Here is a 13,800-nt window from a genome sequence, read left to right as displayed (position 1 = left end):
TGAAAACCAGAGGGAACCATATTATTCCTACAATCTACGGACTAATTATACATAACAGACCAAGAAAAATATCTCTAGATAAGGTTTATTTGAGACCAACTGGTCATTACCCAAGACTTATCTGCATGACACACAGCAGAGACCCTGGCTTCAATTCCCAGCACCCACATGCAGCTAAGAACGATCCTTAACTCCAGTTCCAAGGGAATCTGACACACTCTTCTGTCCTCCACAGTATTCCATGACACGGGTGCACTCATATACATGCAGGTATTACACTCATAAAATTAAAATAAATAAATACAATAAAAATAAATAAAATGTATAATTCCTAAAGTTATAGGATCTTCATCTTCAATAATACATATTATGGATAATAGAGTCCCTCTTCTTTTTTGTTTATTAGAAGAAGCATTTCATTACAACAGCATTAACCTATTCAATAACATTTTTCTGAGCTAGGGTACATCTCTTTCAAAATTGGCTGTATATTTTTAGGTTTACAGATCATTTATTATGCTTGTACAATCTTTTACTCATTATAAACTCTATAAGACATAAAATTAAATGAGTTTTTAACATTTAAAAAAGATCTCCACTTCATTGTTAAAATATACAGTTTCATACAGAAAAATTCATTTTAAGGCAATTGACATTGAGACGTTTTCAACATGCATTTCTAATCTCTCTATATATGACTATTACTGGGCACAGTCGCTTACTTTCTGAGTTCCTTGGCATCTGAGTATGAATATAAACTCATCAAATAGACAGCCTTCCTCTCCCACTAGAGCCTCCATACTCTGTCATATCTGCCACTGTCCACTGTGTTGTCAGGACCCCCATCCATTCGCCCCATCTGCCCTTCTGGTAAATCTAGTCAGCCAGAGGTCCCTGTTCCAGGAGGATCAGCTGTTCCTCATCTAGGGCAATCCATTGTCAGTATTCCTTTGGATAGAATTGGGGTCTGCTGTTCATTTTTCCAGTAGTATGTTGGTTACTATCTGGAAGAGCCTTTATCCATTCTGACTGAAGGTATTGCCTGTCTGGCTTTGCTGTTTGTTAAGTAACTTTTAGGTATATATATGTATGCTATTATGAAATTATATTGGCCCCTTTAATCTTTGGTTATACTTCCCTTTTGTGTGTTTAAGGACATACAATTGGACCAGATAAACTGATTTGTTTTTACTCTTGAGGTCGTTAGAGGCTTTGTTCCTCAGGGGTCCCATGGGGTTGGGAGGAGGGCTCCTTTCTTTTACCAGTTCCATCTATGTGAAGATAAGTCAAAGGTCCTGCTCGACCATTGTTGGCTTCTCTTGGAAGCATGGAGGAAATGATTCCTCTGTGTTGACCCTCCTCTTTATAGACTGGACACTGGTTCAAGTCCATCTTGGCCTCCTTGATCAAGAGGTCAGATGACCCACCACCTTTACAGGACATTTTGTGAGATGCTCATAGTCCCTGGGAACTGATCGACCTAGGAGGGCAAGGAGCAAAAAGTGTCCTTTGTGGTCCTCTGACCCAATTAGTATAAATCTCAAGATATGTCTGCAAGAGTAGCCAGTGTTCTTAACCACTGAGCCATCTCTCCAGTCTGTATTTTATTTTACTAATTGAGCTTTTGTAATTTTATAAAATGGTTCTTAATAAAATTTTAGCCCCCTACACCATCCATGCCCCCTACCCTTCCACTAAATCTCATGTATTCCAACATACATGTTAAGTCCCATCCAGTCAAACATTTGTACACAGATGTCCTTCAGTGTAAATTTGTCTTCAAGAGTCTAGTCAGCCCATCTAGAGATCATAAATTAGACATATTCTCCCTCATCTAGTGATACTCATTGATTATTAATCAGTGTCCAATAGTTCTCACTCTAGGGCTGGCCTGCCACCCATTTTTTACCTGCCCTCTGGGCCTTTGTTTAATTGAGTTGGCATGGGTCCTGTGCTCGATGCCATGGTTGCCACAGGTTCACATGTGCAGCCTTCCAGTGACCTGAAAGCCTCTGCTTCCCTGTGTTCATGATTCAGGAAAAAAATGTCTTGGCTCTTGCTATCTTTCTGCCCTCTCTTCTGCAATGGTCCCTGAGCCATGGGTGGGTGAGGTTCAGTACAGGAGTCCTTTACAGAGACACACACTCTGTAGTCTCTTATTCTTTAAAACTTGGCCAGTTGTGACTTTCTGTGTACGTTATACTCTGTTGTATAAGGAAGAGAGTTGAAAGTTGAGGGATGCATTCATTTCGTCTCTGCCCCTTGTTCCACTATGTTCCATGACCCTTGGCTGTAGAGGTTCACACGTAGATGTATCACCTAGTACTGGGCATCTCTCAGACATATATTCTCTGTGTCTGACTAGTTGTGGAATTCTGCAGTAGCCTCCACCTGTTTCAAAAAGGAGCTTCTTTTATGAGTGGTGTACGGTATGCTTGTCTGTAAATATAAGCATTGATATTTAACTTATAGTAAGAAATTTCATTTGTCTTACGATACGGAAGAGATTTGGTCTTTTCTAAGATTTGTGTCCTCTCCTGCCATGTGTACTTTACTGAGTTCACAGTGCCATCCATAAGTTCACTCCCACCAAGGTAGCTTCACGGTATATTAAATAGCTGTTGATTGTTCCCGAGATTACAATGCCACTACTGCACCAATAGAGGTAGTTTGCCATGCCAGTCCTTATGGTCATTGGGCTTTAGGGCTGAGTTGAACCATTTATTGTTTTTCTCCCTTGACAGTTTGTATATTGTCATCCAGCATTATGATAGCCAAACTTTGTTTAAAAGACTTCCAGGTCAATTGCTGCTCCATTGCTTCAAGTCCTGTATGCAAAATATGTCCTGTCTTCAGCAATAGATTCCCAAAAACTAGTCTTGGGAGACAGCCAAGAGATTGGTAGTAGCTTTTGTAATCTTGATAGTCACTTGGATCACTTCTACCAACCACTCAAAGGGAGGTCTCCTCTGACACTCTGCCCCATGCCAAGCAGCTCCCAGGTATACACACGCACCAATGTTCAGACATGGTATGAGACCCTCCCATGGGGTCCTGAGAGCATGACACTGCCCTCTGGGTTTCCCAGCCACCCAAGACTCACCCATCTCCACTCTCCTTCCTCCCATTCCCTCTCCCTCCTCCCTCACCAATCCCAGTGCCCCTATTATCCCCATCTGCTTCCCAATAACACCTGCCTCCCACCATATTCCCCTCTCCTGTGTCTCCTTCCACCCCCACATGTTGGCTCCTTGCATATTCCTCCTTCCTCCCCTCCCTGTCAAACACTCTCAGTTTCTGCACCTATCACCTGGCAATATCTGTTCCCTACTATTACCCACCCAATTTCTTTCTTTTCCTTTACCTCTGTGTATCATTTCCATTTTCCTGACTCCTGGTGTTACATCATATGTCGGCCCTTACTGCTATTAACTTTCATCCTAAGACTGCTTCTATAGTATCACAGTATCATTTTCATCCAATTCTACCAATCTTCAGACTTTCCTTCACCTAACTTTCATTCAATAGTGCCTTGCTTAGTTTACATAAATTCAGGTATTATTTCCCATTTCTACTGTCATCGATATCTAGATTTATTCATTTATGGTTGTATGTAATACAGGATAATATTTCAAATTTATAACATTTGTGGAGACTTTGTCACTTAATAAGTAGTCTATTTTGAAGAAAGTATGATAGGCTGCTGAAAAGAAAGTGTATGCTGTAGTATTTGAGTGAAATGTTCTGTTTACGTATGTTAGGTACATTTGATTTATGATGCCACTTATCTCTATGGATTCTCTATTTAGTTTTTAAGTGAATGACCTCACAATTGGTGACACTAGTGTACATAAGAGATTCACTATCACTGTGCTGGAGTCAAAGTGTAATTTTGATTCTGAGAGTATTTTTTAGGAAAATCCTCAGCCCCTTATTGTGGTTTATATACGTTTAGGATTTTTATTTACTCAATAAAGCCTTCCTAGTACGAAATGACCTTCCCTATATATTTGTCCAATTTTTGTTTGAAGTTTGTTTTGTCAGGTATTATAAAAACTATACCTGCTTGTTTCTTAGTACCATTTGTTTGTGTTTGGAATACCCTTTTCATCTCATTACTCTAAGAGAGTGTGAATTATTGATGTGGTGGTGTATTTGTTTTTAAGTTAAACTTTTGTGATTTAAACTCAATGTAGTTTGTTGTATTTAGATGCCCTTCTTTATCTGCAGCACCCACAGTGCTCCCAATTGATATACATATATATATATATATATATATATATATATATATATATAGAGGAGAGAGAGAGAGAGAGAGAGAGAGAGAGAGAGGAGAGAGAGAGAATAATGATTATACATCCTGATTTGTGTTGCTAAATGTCCTTCAGTGTGGGTCCAACCAATTGGCCCACCAAGATTTCCATCCTTTCGAGGCAGTTTTTCCCTCTCTCAGAAGCAAACAAATGCCAAAATTTCCATAGATTGGGTTGGGATTTTTTTCTACCCAGTTCCCCATGATTTTGTCTGCTCTGAGCTTGTGTAGGAGTTATCCACGCTTACATCATTGCTGACAGCTCATATGATTATTTGAGTATCTGTCTGGAAGACTCTGTTACATAATGGTCATCTGCCACATCTGTCTTTTACAATCTTTCTTCACCTTTTCAGCAATCATCCTTGAGCCTGGAGAGAAAAACTTTGAAATAGCTGTTCTATTCAGGGATAAGCACTCTGTGTCCTCTTGTTCTTTGCACACTTCACAATTATTGGTAACTGTGTTGGTGACCTTCTGCTGCAAAAGGAAATTCTTTGGTGAATGCTGAGAGATGCACTCAAGCTATGTGTAGAGACTGCATTTAAATGTGTCACTTATGGTTAAGCATCTTGTAGACACGTATTCTCTGGATTTGACCAGTTTGGGAACTCTGTAAAAGCTGCTATGTATATATTGCAAAAAGAAGCTCCTTTGATAAGGGGTAAAATGTTCACTTTGTAAACAATAGGATGCATATTTATAATTAAGTTGGGATATGGTTAAAGTAGGGTTTTCTAGAATCTATGACCCTTTCAGTAATGTGTATTTGGATATGTTTACTGTACTACGTATGATATCCTTTCAATTGAGGCAGTTTTAATTCCTATTAGAAAGCCCTTGATTACCCTCAGGATAAAAGTGTCACTACTGCAATTATAGTGATATTTTGCTGGGTCAATCATTTCTGTTTATTAGGCTTTACAGTTGGGTAGGACTGAACATGTAAGAAGAAAGAAAACAATTGACAAAATTAAATAATGGCCTATGGACCTGAACAGAGAACTCCAAAAAGAAGAAATAACAATGGCTAAGCACAATCTTAAACAGTGTTCAATACCTTTACTAATCAGGGAAATGCAAATCAAAATTGCTTTAAGATTTTCTCGAACTTCAGTGGTGAGAATGGTTAAGAGAACAAATTACACCAAATTTTGACATGGATGTTAGGAAAAGAAAACTCTCATACAATGCTGGTGGGATTGAAAACTGTGAAATGAAAATGGCTAAGAAGCACTTTTTCATTCTTAGTAATTATAGAAATACAGATATACACCACTTTAAGATTCCATCATCCCGCACTTATCCCCCCTCCTCCAAGGCACAGGGACCTTTGTGGAAGTGGTTGGCAGAAAGAATGTAAGAGCTGGATGAAGGGGTGGAGTATTAGCTGGAAGTGTACTAAGACCACTATGCTGGCAAGCTATAGACATAACTCCTCCCCAGGCTCCCCAAGGAGTCCATGGGGGAGTTAGTTACCCCGCAACCCAATGAGGACTTTAGCTGCATGGGGGGGGGGGTCTAACGGCACATAAGGCTAGAAACATGAGGCATCTCACCACTTTGTACAGCTTTTGGGAAGTCACAGGATCTATGTTTGAGTGTGAACTTTCAAGATCAGCTGTAAATGGGGGATGTGCATTGCCCACGCTGTTAGCAAGCCCAATAAACTCATTAGGATAAAAGAAAGAAAGAAAGAAAGAAAGAAAGAAAGAAAGAAAGAAAGAAAGAAAGGATGAAGCTGAAAAGCAAATATTCCAAGCACATAAACAAAGACTATAGTAAAAATAAATAAATTAATAAATTAATTAATTAATTAATAATAATAATAAATAATAAATAAATTGAGGCAATCTTCAAAAACCAAAACAAAAGGAAAAAGTTGTCACATCCAAGGATCAAAAGATTTCACTATAAAAACCTAAGGTGACAACAGGAAAATGGAAATGAATAAAATTATCTTGGTTCCAAAACCCAGCATTTGGAGTAAAAAAAAGAAAAAAAAAATTAAAGAACATTTCCTGGACTGTTGAAAGTTGAGTTTTGGACCCAAAGTGCCCAATAATTGTAAGGCAGGGAAAAATGAGGTTGCTTGCGGAAAAAAAATACCAGAGAAAAATAGATAACCCAGCACCTCTAGTGGCACATACGTTTGATCACAGCACTGTGGAGGCAGAGGTAAGCTGACCTCTTGACTTCCAGGCCGTTTAGGGCTACATAGTGAGGCCCTGCGTCCAAGGAAAAAGAGAGAGAGACAGACAGACAGACAGAGAGAGAGAGAGAGAGAGAGAGAGAGAGAGAACACATTGGATAATTGAAAATAAAGTCTATTGGGTATTGGAGTTACAAAAACTCAAAATGAATAACTGAACTACTACTGTAAGTTTTCTGTCTGGTGCCTTCCTGCAAAATTTAATAGGATATTGAGAAATGCTTTTCATTGTTTCCACACACAGTTGCTATTGCAAACTGGGTTGTCTATATTTTACCTTTAATTTATTTGATGAAACTTCATGGGGATTAAAAAAGCTGAATTGGATCTCAGCAGACCTCCAGAGAGTGTAAATTTGGGCCTCCCTCGGGCTGCCTTTGGGCAGAGGGCCTGAGAAAGAAGGGGGCTGGCAGAGGGTCCCCAGATTCTGCCCTTACATGGTGAAGGAAGCCTGACTGTACCAGACTGGAACCTGAATTGGGCTTCTATGGATACTCCTGAATAGCTGATCTGAAACCATCAGTTCCCTCCAAGTTAAACCTTGAGAGAACCTGAACCCTGTACCAACAAGCATTACATAACCAAGAAAGAAAGGATCTAGGCACTCTGATAATACAAACAGAAGCATACTTCAACATAATTCTCATATCAGAATCATAACAAAAGAAATTCACATGCCAAAAGCACAACGAAAGAATAATAAAATGGAAATGCAAAACACTATGTCGCCACCAAACTCCACCGATCCTGTAGAAGAGTTCTCCAAGGAGAACCCCCTAGAGATAACCCAGGACACATAATTTAAAAGAAAAATCATAAACATGATCAAGGAATTCAATGAATATAAAGAACACACAAACAAATCAAAGAGCTAAAAGAAGATAGGGATAAACTCCTGAAAGAATTCTCAAAAGAGATAGAAATACTGACGAAAACTCAGGCAGCAATGAAGAAGGAAGTGCAAAACTCAATAAGCCAACTTGAGACAACAGGGCAAAGCCTCACCTCTAGAATGAATGAAATGGAAAACAGAATATCAACACTAGAGGATAAAGTTGAAGAATTGGACCACTCAAACAAAGATTATAGAAAATTTTAAAAAGCACAGAAATGGAATATGCAAGAGATGTGGGACACCATGAAAAAACCAAATCTACAGATCTTAGGACTAGAGGAAGGAGAAAAATTTCAGGTTAATGGTGTTGACCAGATTTTAAACAGGATCATAGAAGAGGATTTCCCAAAATTAAGGAAAAACATCCCCATACAAATACAGGAAGCACATAGGACACCAAATAGGATCAGAAAAGAAACTCCCCATGATACATGAGAGTAAAAACACCAAATTTACAGAACAGGGAAGGAATACTGAAAGCAGCAAAACAACAAGTCACATAAAAAGGAAAGCCTGTAATCAGAATTACAGCTAATGTTTCAAGGTAAACTATGAAATCCAGAAGAACCTAGACTAAGGTATTTCCAGTTATACATGACAATAGATGCCAGCCCAGAATACTTTACCAAACAAAAATTTGTATTATAGTTGAGGGGGAAAGAAAAATCTCCCATGATATAAATAGCCTGAAAGAATACATGTCCACAAAACCAGCCTTTCAAAGAATACTTGAAGCAAAACAGAGAGTGGAGAGAAAAACAACTATACCCCAGGGACAACAAAAGAAAATAAATAAAGGTATAATCAAGGAAACACAAAATTAGACAGAAAACAAAAACAGCAATCAAAATGATGGCAACTAATACGCAGCTTTCAATAATAACCTTAAATATCAATGGACTGAACTTCCCAGTCAAAAGACACAGGCTAAGTGAATGGATTAAGGAACAAAACCTGTCTCTTTGCTGTCTGCAAGAAACCCATCTCACCTTCAAGGACAGGCACTACCTTAAGGTAAAATAATGGAAAAGAATATTCCAAGCAAATGGCACTAAGGAACAAGCAGGGGTTGCAATTCTAATATGTGACAAAATAGACTTCAAAGCAAAATTAATCAGAAGCGATGAGGAGGGTCACTTAATTCTCATCAAAGTAACAGTTAACCAAGAAGATATTACAATCCTTAACATATGAGGACCAAACTCTGGTGAACCCAAATTCAGAAAAGCAACAATACAGGAATTTAAGAGAAAAGTGAAACCCAATTCAGAAATATTAGTGGACTTCAAGGCACCACTGTCTCTGTTAGACAGATCAACTGGACAAAGAATAAAGAGAGAGATTTCTGAATTAAATGATACTACATATCAAATGGACCTTACAAACATCTTCCAAATATTCCACCCAAGCAACAAAGAATACACTTTCTACTCAGCACCCCATGGAACTTTTTCAAAAATGGACCACATACTGGGCCACAAAACAAACCACAACAAATACAAAAAAATTGAAATAATTTCATGCATTCTATTGGACCACAATGCAATAAAGCTCAAAATCAACACTGGACAAAGCCCTAGTCATGGCACAAACTCATGGCAATTGAACAACACACTCCTAAACAATGAGGGGGTGAAAGGAGAAATTAAAAAAGAAATTAAAAAATTCCTGGAATTCAATGAAAATTACAATACAACACAACACAAATTCTGGGACACATGAAAAGCAGCCCTAAAAGGGAAGTTTATAGCTCTAAGTGAATATATTAAAAAAGTAGAAAGGGCCCAAATAAATGACCTAACACTGCAACTCAGGATACTGGAAAGAAAAGGACAAATGAAACCCAAACCCAGCAGAAGAAAAGAAATAACAAAAATCAAACAGAATTTAATGAAATAGAAACATAGAAAACAATAAAAAGAATCAATGAATCATAGAGCTGGTTCTTTGAAAAGCTAAATGACATAGAAAGACCCTTAGCCCAGTAAACCAAAAAATAGAGCAAATCCAAATCAACAAAATAAGAGATGAAATGGGAATCATCACAACAGACACCCCAAAGATCCAGACCATTATAAGGGAATATTATAAATACCTATACACTACTAAATCTGAAAATCTAAAAGGAATGTATGGATATTTGAGATCATGGGAACCACCAAAGTGAAACCAAGGATCAACAGTTAAAATAGAGCCATAATATATAAGGAAATTGAAACAGTAATACAAAGTCTCCCAACTAAAAAAATCCCAGGCCCAGATGGATTTACAGCAGAAATCTACCAGACATTTAAAGAAGACCTTCAATTAATACTACTTAAAATTTCAAAGTGATAGAAACAGAAGGAGAACTCCCAAATTCCTTCTATGAAGCCAGCATCATTCTAATACCCAAACTGGATAAAGACACAACCAAAAAAGAAAACCATAGACTATATCCTTAATCAACACAGGTGCAAAAATTCTCAACAAAATACTTGCAAACTGCATAAAGAAACACATCAAAAAGTTCATTCACCATGATAAAGTAGGCTTTATCCCAGAGATGTAGGGATGTTTCAATATACACACGTCAATAAATGTCATTAATCATAGAAATGGACTAAAGACAAATACTACATTGTCATCTCAACAGATGCAGAAAAGGCTTTTGACAAAATTCAGCATGAATTTATGTTCAAAGTCCTAGAGGGAATTGGGCTGGAGGGAACATACCTCAACATAACTAAAGCTATAATAATAAAGCTATATACAACAAACCCACAGCCAACATCATTCTAAATGGAGAAAAAACTGGAAGCATTCCCACTAAAATCAGGAACCAGACAAGGATGTCCACTATCTCCATTCCTTTTCAACATAGTGCTTGAAACTCTTGTTCAAGTAATAAGACAGGAGAAGTACATTAAAGGACTACTAATTGGAAAAGAAGAGCTTAAACTATCAGTTTTTGTAGATGATATGATACTATACCTAAGAGATCCCAAAAGTTCCAACAGAAAATTCCTAGAACTTATCAACACTTTCAGTATGGTGGCAGGGTATAAAATCAATCTACAAAAACCAGTAGCCTTTCTATATACCAATAACAAGAAATTGGACAAAGAATAGAGGGAAACACTCCCATTCACAGTTGCTGCAAAAAAATATCTTAGAATAAATTTGACCAAAGACTCCAAATATATATACACTGAAACTTTTAAATCATTAAAGAGATTGAGGAAGACACCAGGAGATGGAAGGACCTTCCATGCTCATGGATTGAAAGAATTAGTAATGTGAAAAATGACCATCCTACCAAAAGCAATATATAGATCAATTCAATGCCAATAAAAATCCCCATGACATACTCCACAGAATTAGAAAAAAGCCATCCTTAAATTCATATGGAAGCACAAAAGACCCCAGATAGCCAAAGCAGCCCTGAGCACAAAGAGCAACAGTGAAGGTATTACTATACCAGGTCTCAAAGTATACTATAAAGCTATAGTCTTAAGAACAACATGGTAATGGTACAAAAAGAGACCCATAGGTAAATGGAGCATCATTGAAGACCCAAATATGAGTACATGCAATTTCAGCAACCTGATATTTGACAAAGGGGCAAGGAATATTCACTGGAGGAAAGACAGCATCTTCAACAAATGGTGCTGGTAAAACTGGATCTTCGCCTGTAGAAGAATGAAACTAGATCTTTATCTTTCACCTTGCACAAAAGTCAACTCCAAATGAATCAAAGACCTCAATGTGAAACTGGAAACCCTGAAACTATTGGAAGAGAATATTGGCAGTAGCTTACAAGATATAGGTGTAGGAATGGATTTTCTAAATCAGACAGCAGTTGCTTAGGAATTATGGTCAACAATCAACAAGTGGGACCACATTAAACTAAAATGTTTCTGTACAGCCAAAGAAACTGCTAAAAAAGTGAAGAGGAAGTCCTCAGAATGGGAAAAAAATCTTCACCAGTGACACATCTGACAGGGCTTAACACCTAACATATATAAAGAACTCAAAAAACAAAGAATCGAGAAACCAAGTGACCCAATTAAAAGATGGGCTAAAGATCTACACAGAGAGCTCTCAAATAAGAAATAAAGATGGCCAAGAAACATCTAAAAAATTGTTCATCAATAGTAATTAGGAAAATATAAATTAATACCACCCTAAGATATCACCTTACCCTAATCAGACTGGCTAGGATCAAGAAGACAAATGACACCAAATGCTGGTGAGGATGTGGAGAAAGGGGAATGCTCATTCACTGCTGGTGGGTTTCTAGAGTCTTGCAACCTCTATAAAAAACAGTGTGGAGAATTCTTAAAACCCCCAAAATGAACCTACCATATGACCCAGCTATACCCCTCCTTGGTATATACCCAAAGCCTCATCCTATTGTAAAGACACTTGTACAACAACATTTGTTGCTGCTCTATTCACAATAGCTAAGAGATGGAAGCAGCCTAAGTGCCCCTCTACTGACTAGTGCTTAAAAAAATATGGTATATTTATACAATGGAGTTCTATTTAGCAGTAAAGAAAAATGAAGTAATGAAATTTGCAGGTAAATGAATGGATATAGAAACTGTTATACTGAATGAAGTAACACAGACTCAAAAAAAAAAAAAAACGAGGTATGTTCTCTCTCAGATGTGGATCATAGCACCAAATCCTTTTAAATTCAAGGTCTTTTTAATAAGATGATACTATACAGAAGTCCCTTCTGCATGAAATAACTACCATCATCACGACTTCAGTTGATCCTGATTGCTAAACATTGTCTCAGTCAGGTTGTTGATGGTTGTGCTCATTCATTTAAAGAAGACCAAGCAGTGTCATTGGACCCTCACTCGAGTATCCAGCCACTCTTTCCAGCCAACTGCATGTAATTTAGCCCTAATCATACATGGCCTCCTGGATTTGTGGCAGGCTAAAGTATACAATCTGGGGAAGGCTAGGAAAAGAAGGCATGATCCATGCTGGGTAAAGGCTTTCCAGTGTGCATACCTTCAGATCATACATGTGCCTCAGCAATTCCTCAGATATCTCAGTAGCTAAACTCAATAAATTCATTGTTTCCTCAGCAAAATTTTAATCAAACATTGGCTTGACACTAGAACCTTAAAAGGGAATAAGCATTGCTTAGCATCCCCAGGAAAAGAAGCCTCATAACAGTAGGAAAATTTATTTGTTAATGATATTATGACATAATTATTTAGAAAAGGAAATGAGAATGTAAAAGTTGTTTAAAGGATATGGGAATGGAGGTATTTTTAATATATAGAGAAAAAAATGAGAAAGCCTAAGAAAGTGGTGAAGATCTGTCAAAGTTTGTTATGATATATAAAGGATAAGACAAAAATAATATACACATAATCTTAAAGTTTCTATGGTCATAGTATAGCCAACTAGTTTAAGGAACAAAGTATATAGGTAATCAAGGTTTATCTGAGAATAGTAGGTTTTTTACACAAGACTTATTTTCAAAGCACATGAAAATTAAAAGTACCAGACTGGTGGAACTAACCTTATTGGATGTTTAACAGCCATACTTTAAGGCCTATCTAATGTGGTGAGAGGAACTTAAAGGACAGTTTTTGCCACTTGCCCTCCAAGGTCAACTAAGTTCCAGGGGACTATGGAACATCTCTCAAAATGTCCTGTAACTGTGTTGAGTCACCTGTCCTCTTGTTTAGGGAAGACACAGTGATCCCACAGGATGGACTTGAACCAACGTCCAGTCTACAAAGAGGAGGGTCCACTCACAGGAAATATCAATTCATGCTCCCAAGTGAAGCCAGACATGGTCGAGCAGTACCTTTGACTTATTTCACATAGATGGAACTGGTAAAAGAAAGGAGCCAAGGGCTCCTCCTAAACCCATGTGGCCCCTGAGGAAAAGATCCTCAAATGACCTTAAGTGTAAAAATAAATTGATTTATTTGTGCCAAGTGTATGGTCTTAAACACCCAAAAGGAAACTATAACAAAGAGTAAAATCATCAGTATATTTCTTTACGAGTTCAAGGGATACATTTCCAAGACATTAGGTTTAAGTCTGTACAAAAACTTATTTAGACAATTATTTCTCATTGGTGATTTTGTTCCTAAATATAAAGTGCTGCTCAGATGTAAGACTTCAAATCTTGTTCTTCAATACTGTAGTGCCCACCTGTACCTAAGGGAGACAACCAGCTATTGTTCTAAAAATGGTGGATAAACTTGTTTTCTCCCCTTATCTAGAAGCCTTTGAGAGGGAACCACTCCAACAGGTATTAAAATACCTGAAAGCAAATCCTGAATCCATCCCTCTAGAGTCCAGCCTTGGAAGACAAAAGAAAAATGAGGAGGAACCCAATAGAGGAATGTTTTGGGAAGCCCT

This window comes from Nannospalax galili, unplaced genomic scaffold (assembly GCF_000622305.1).
Source record: "Nannospalax galili isolate Female #2095 unplaced genomic scaffold, S.galili_v1.0 scaffold203, whole genome shotgun sequence".
Classification (NCBI taxonomy): Eukaryota; Metazoa; Chordata; class Mammalia; order Rodentia; family Spalacidae; genus Nannospalax; species Nannospalax galili.
Note: the sequence above shows the minus strand (reverse complement) of the source record.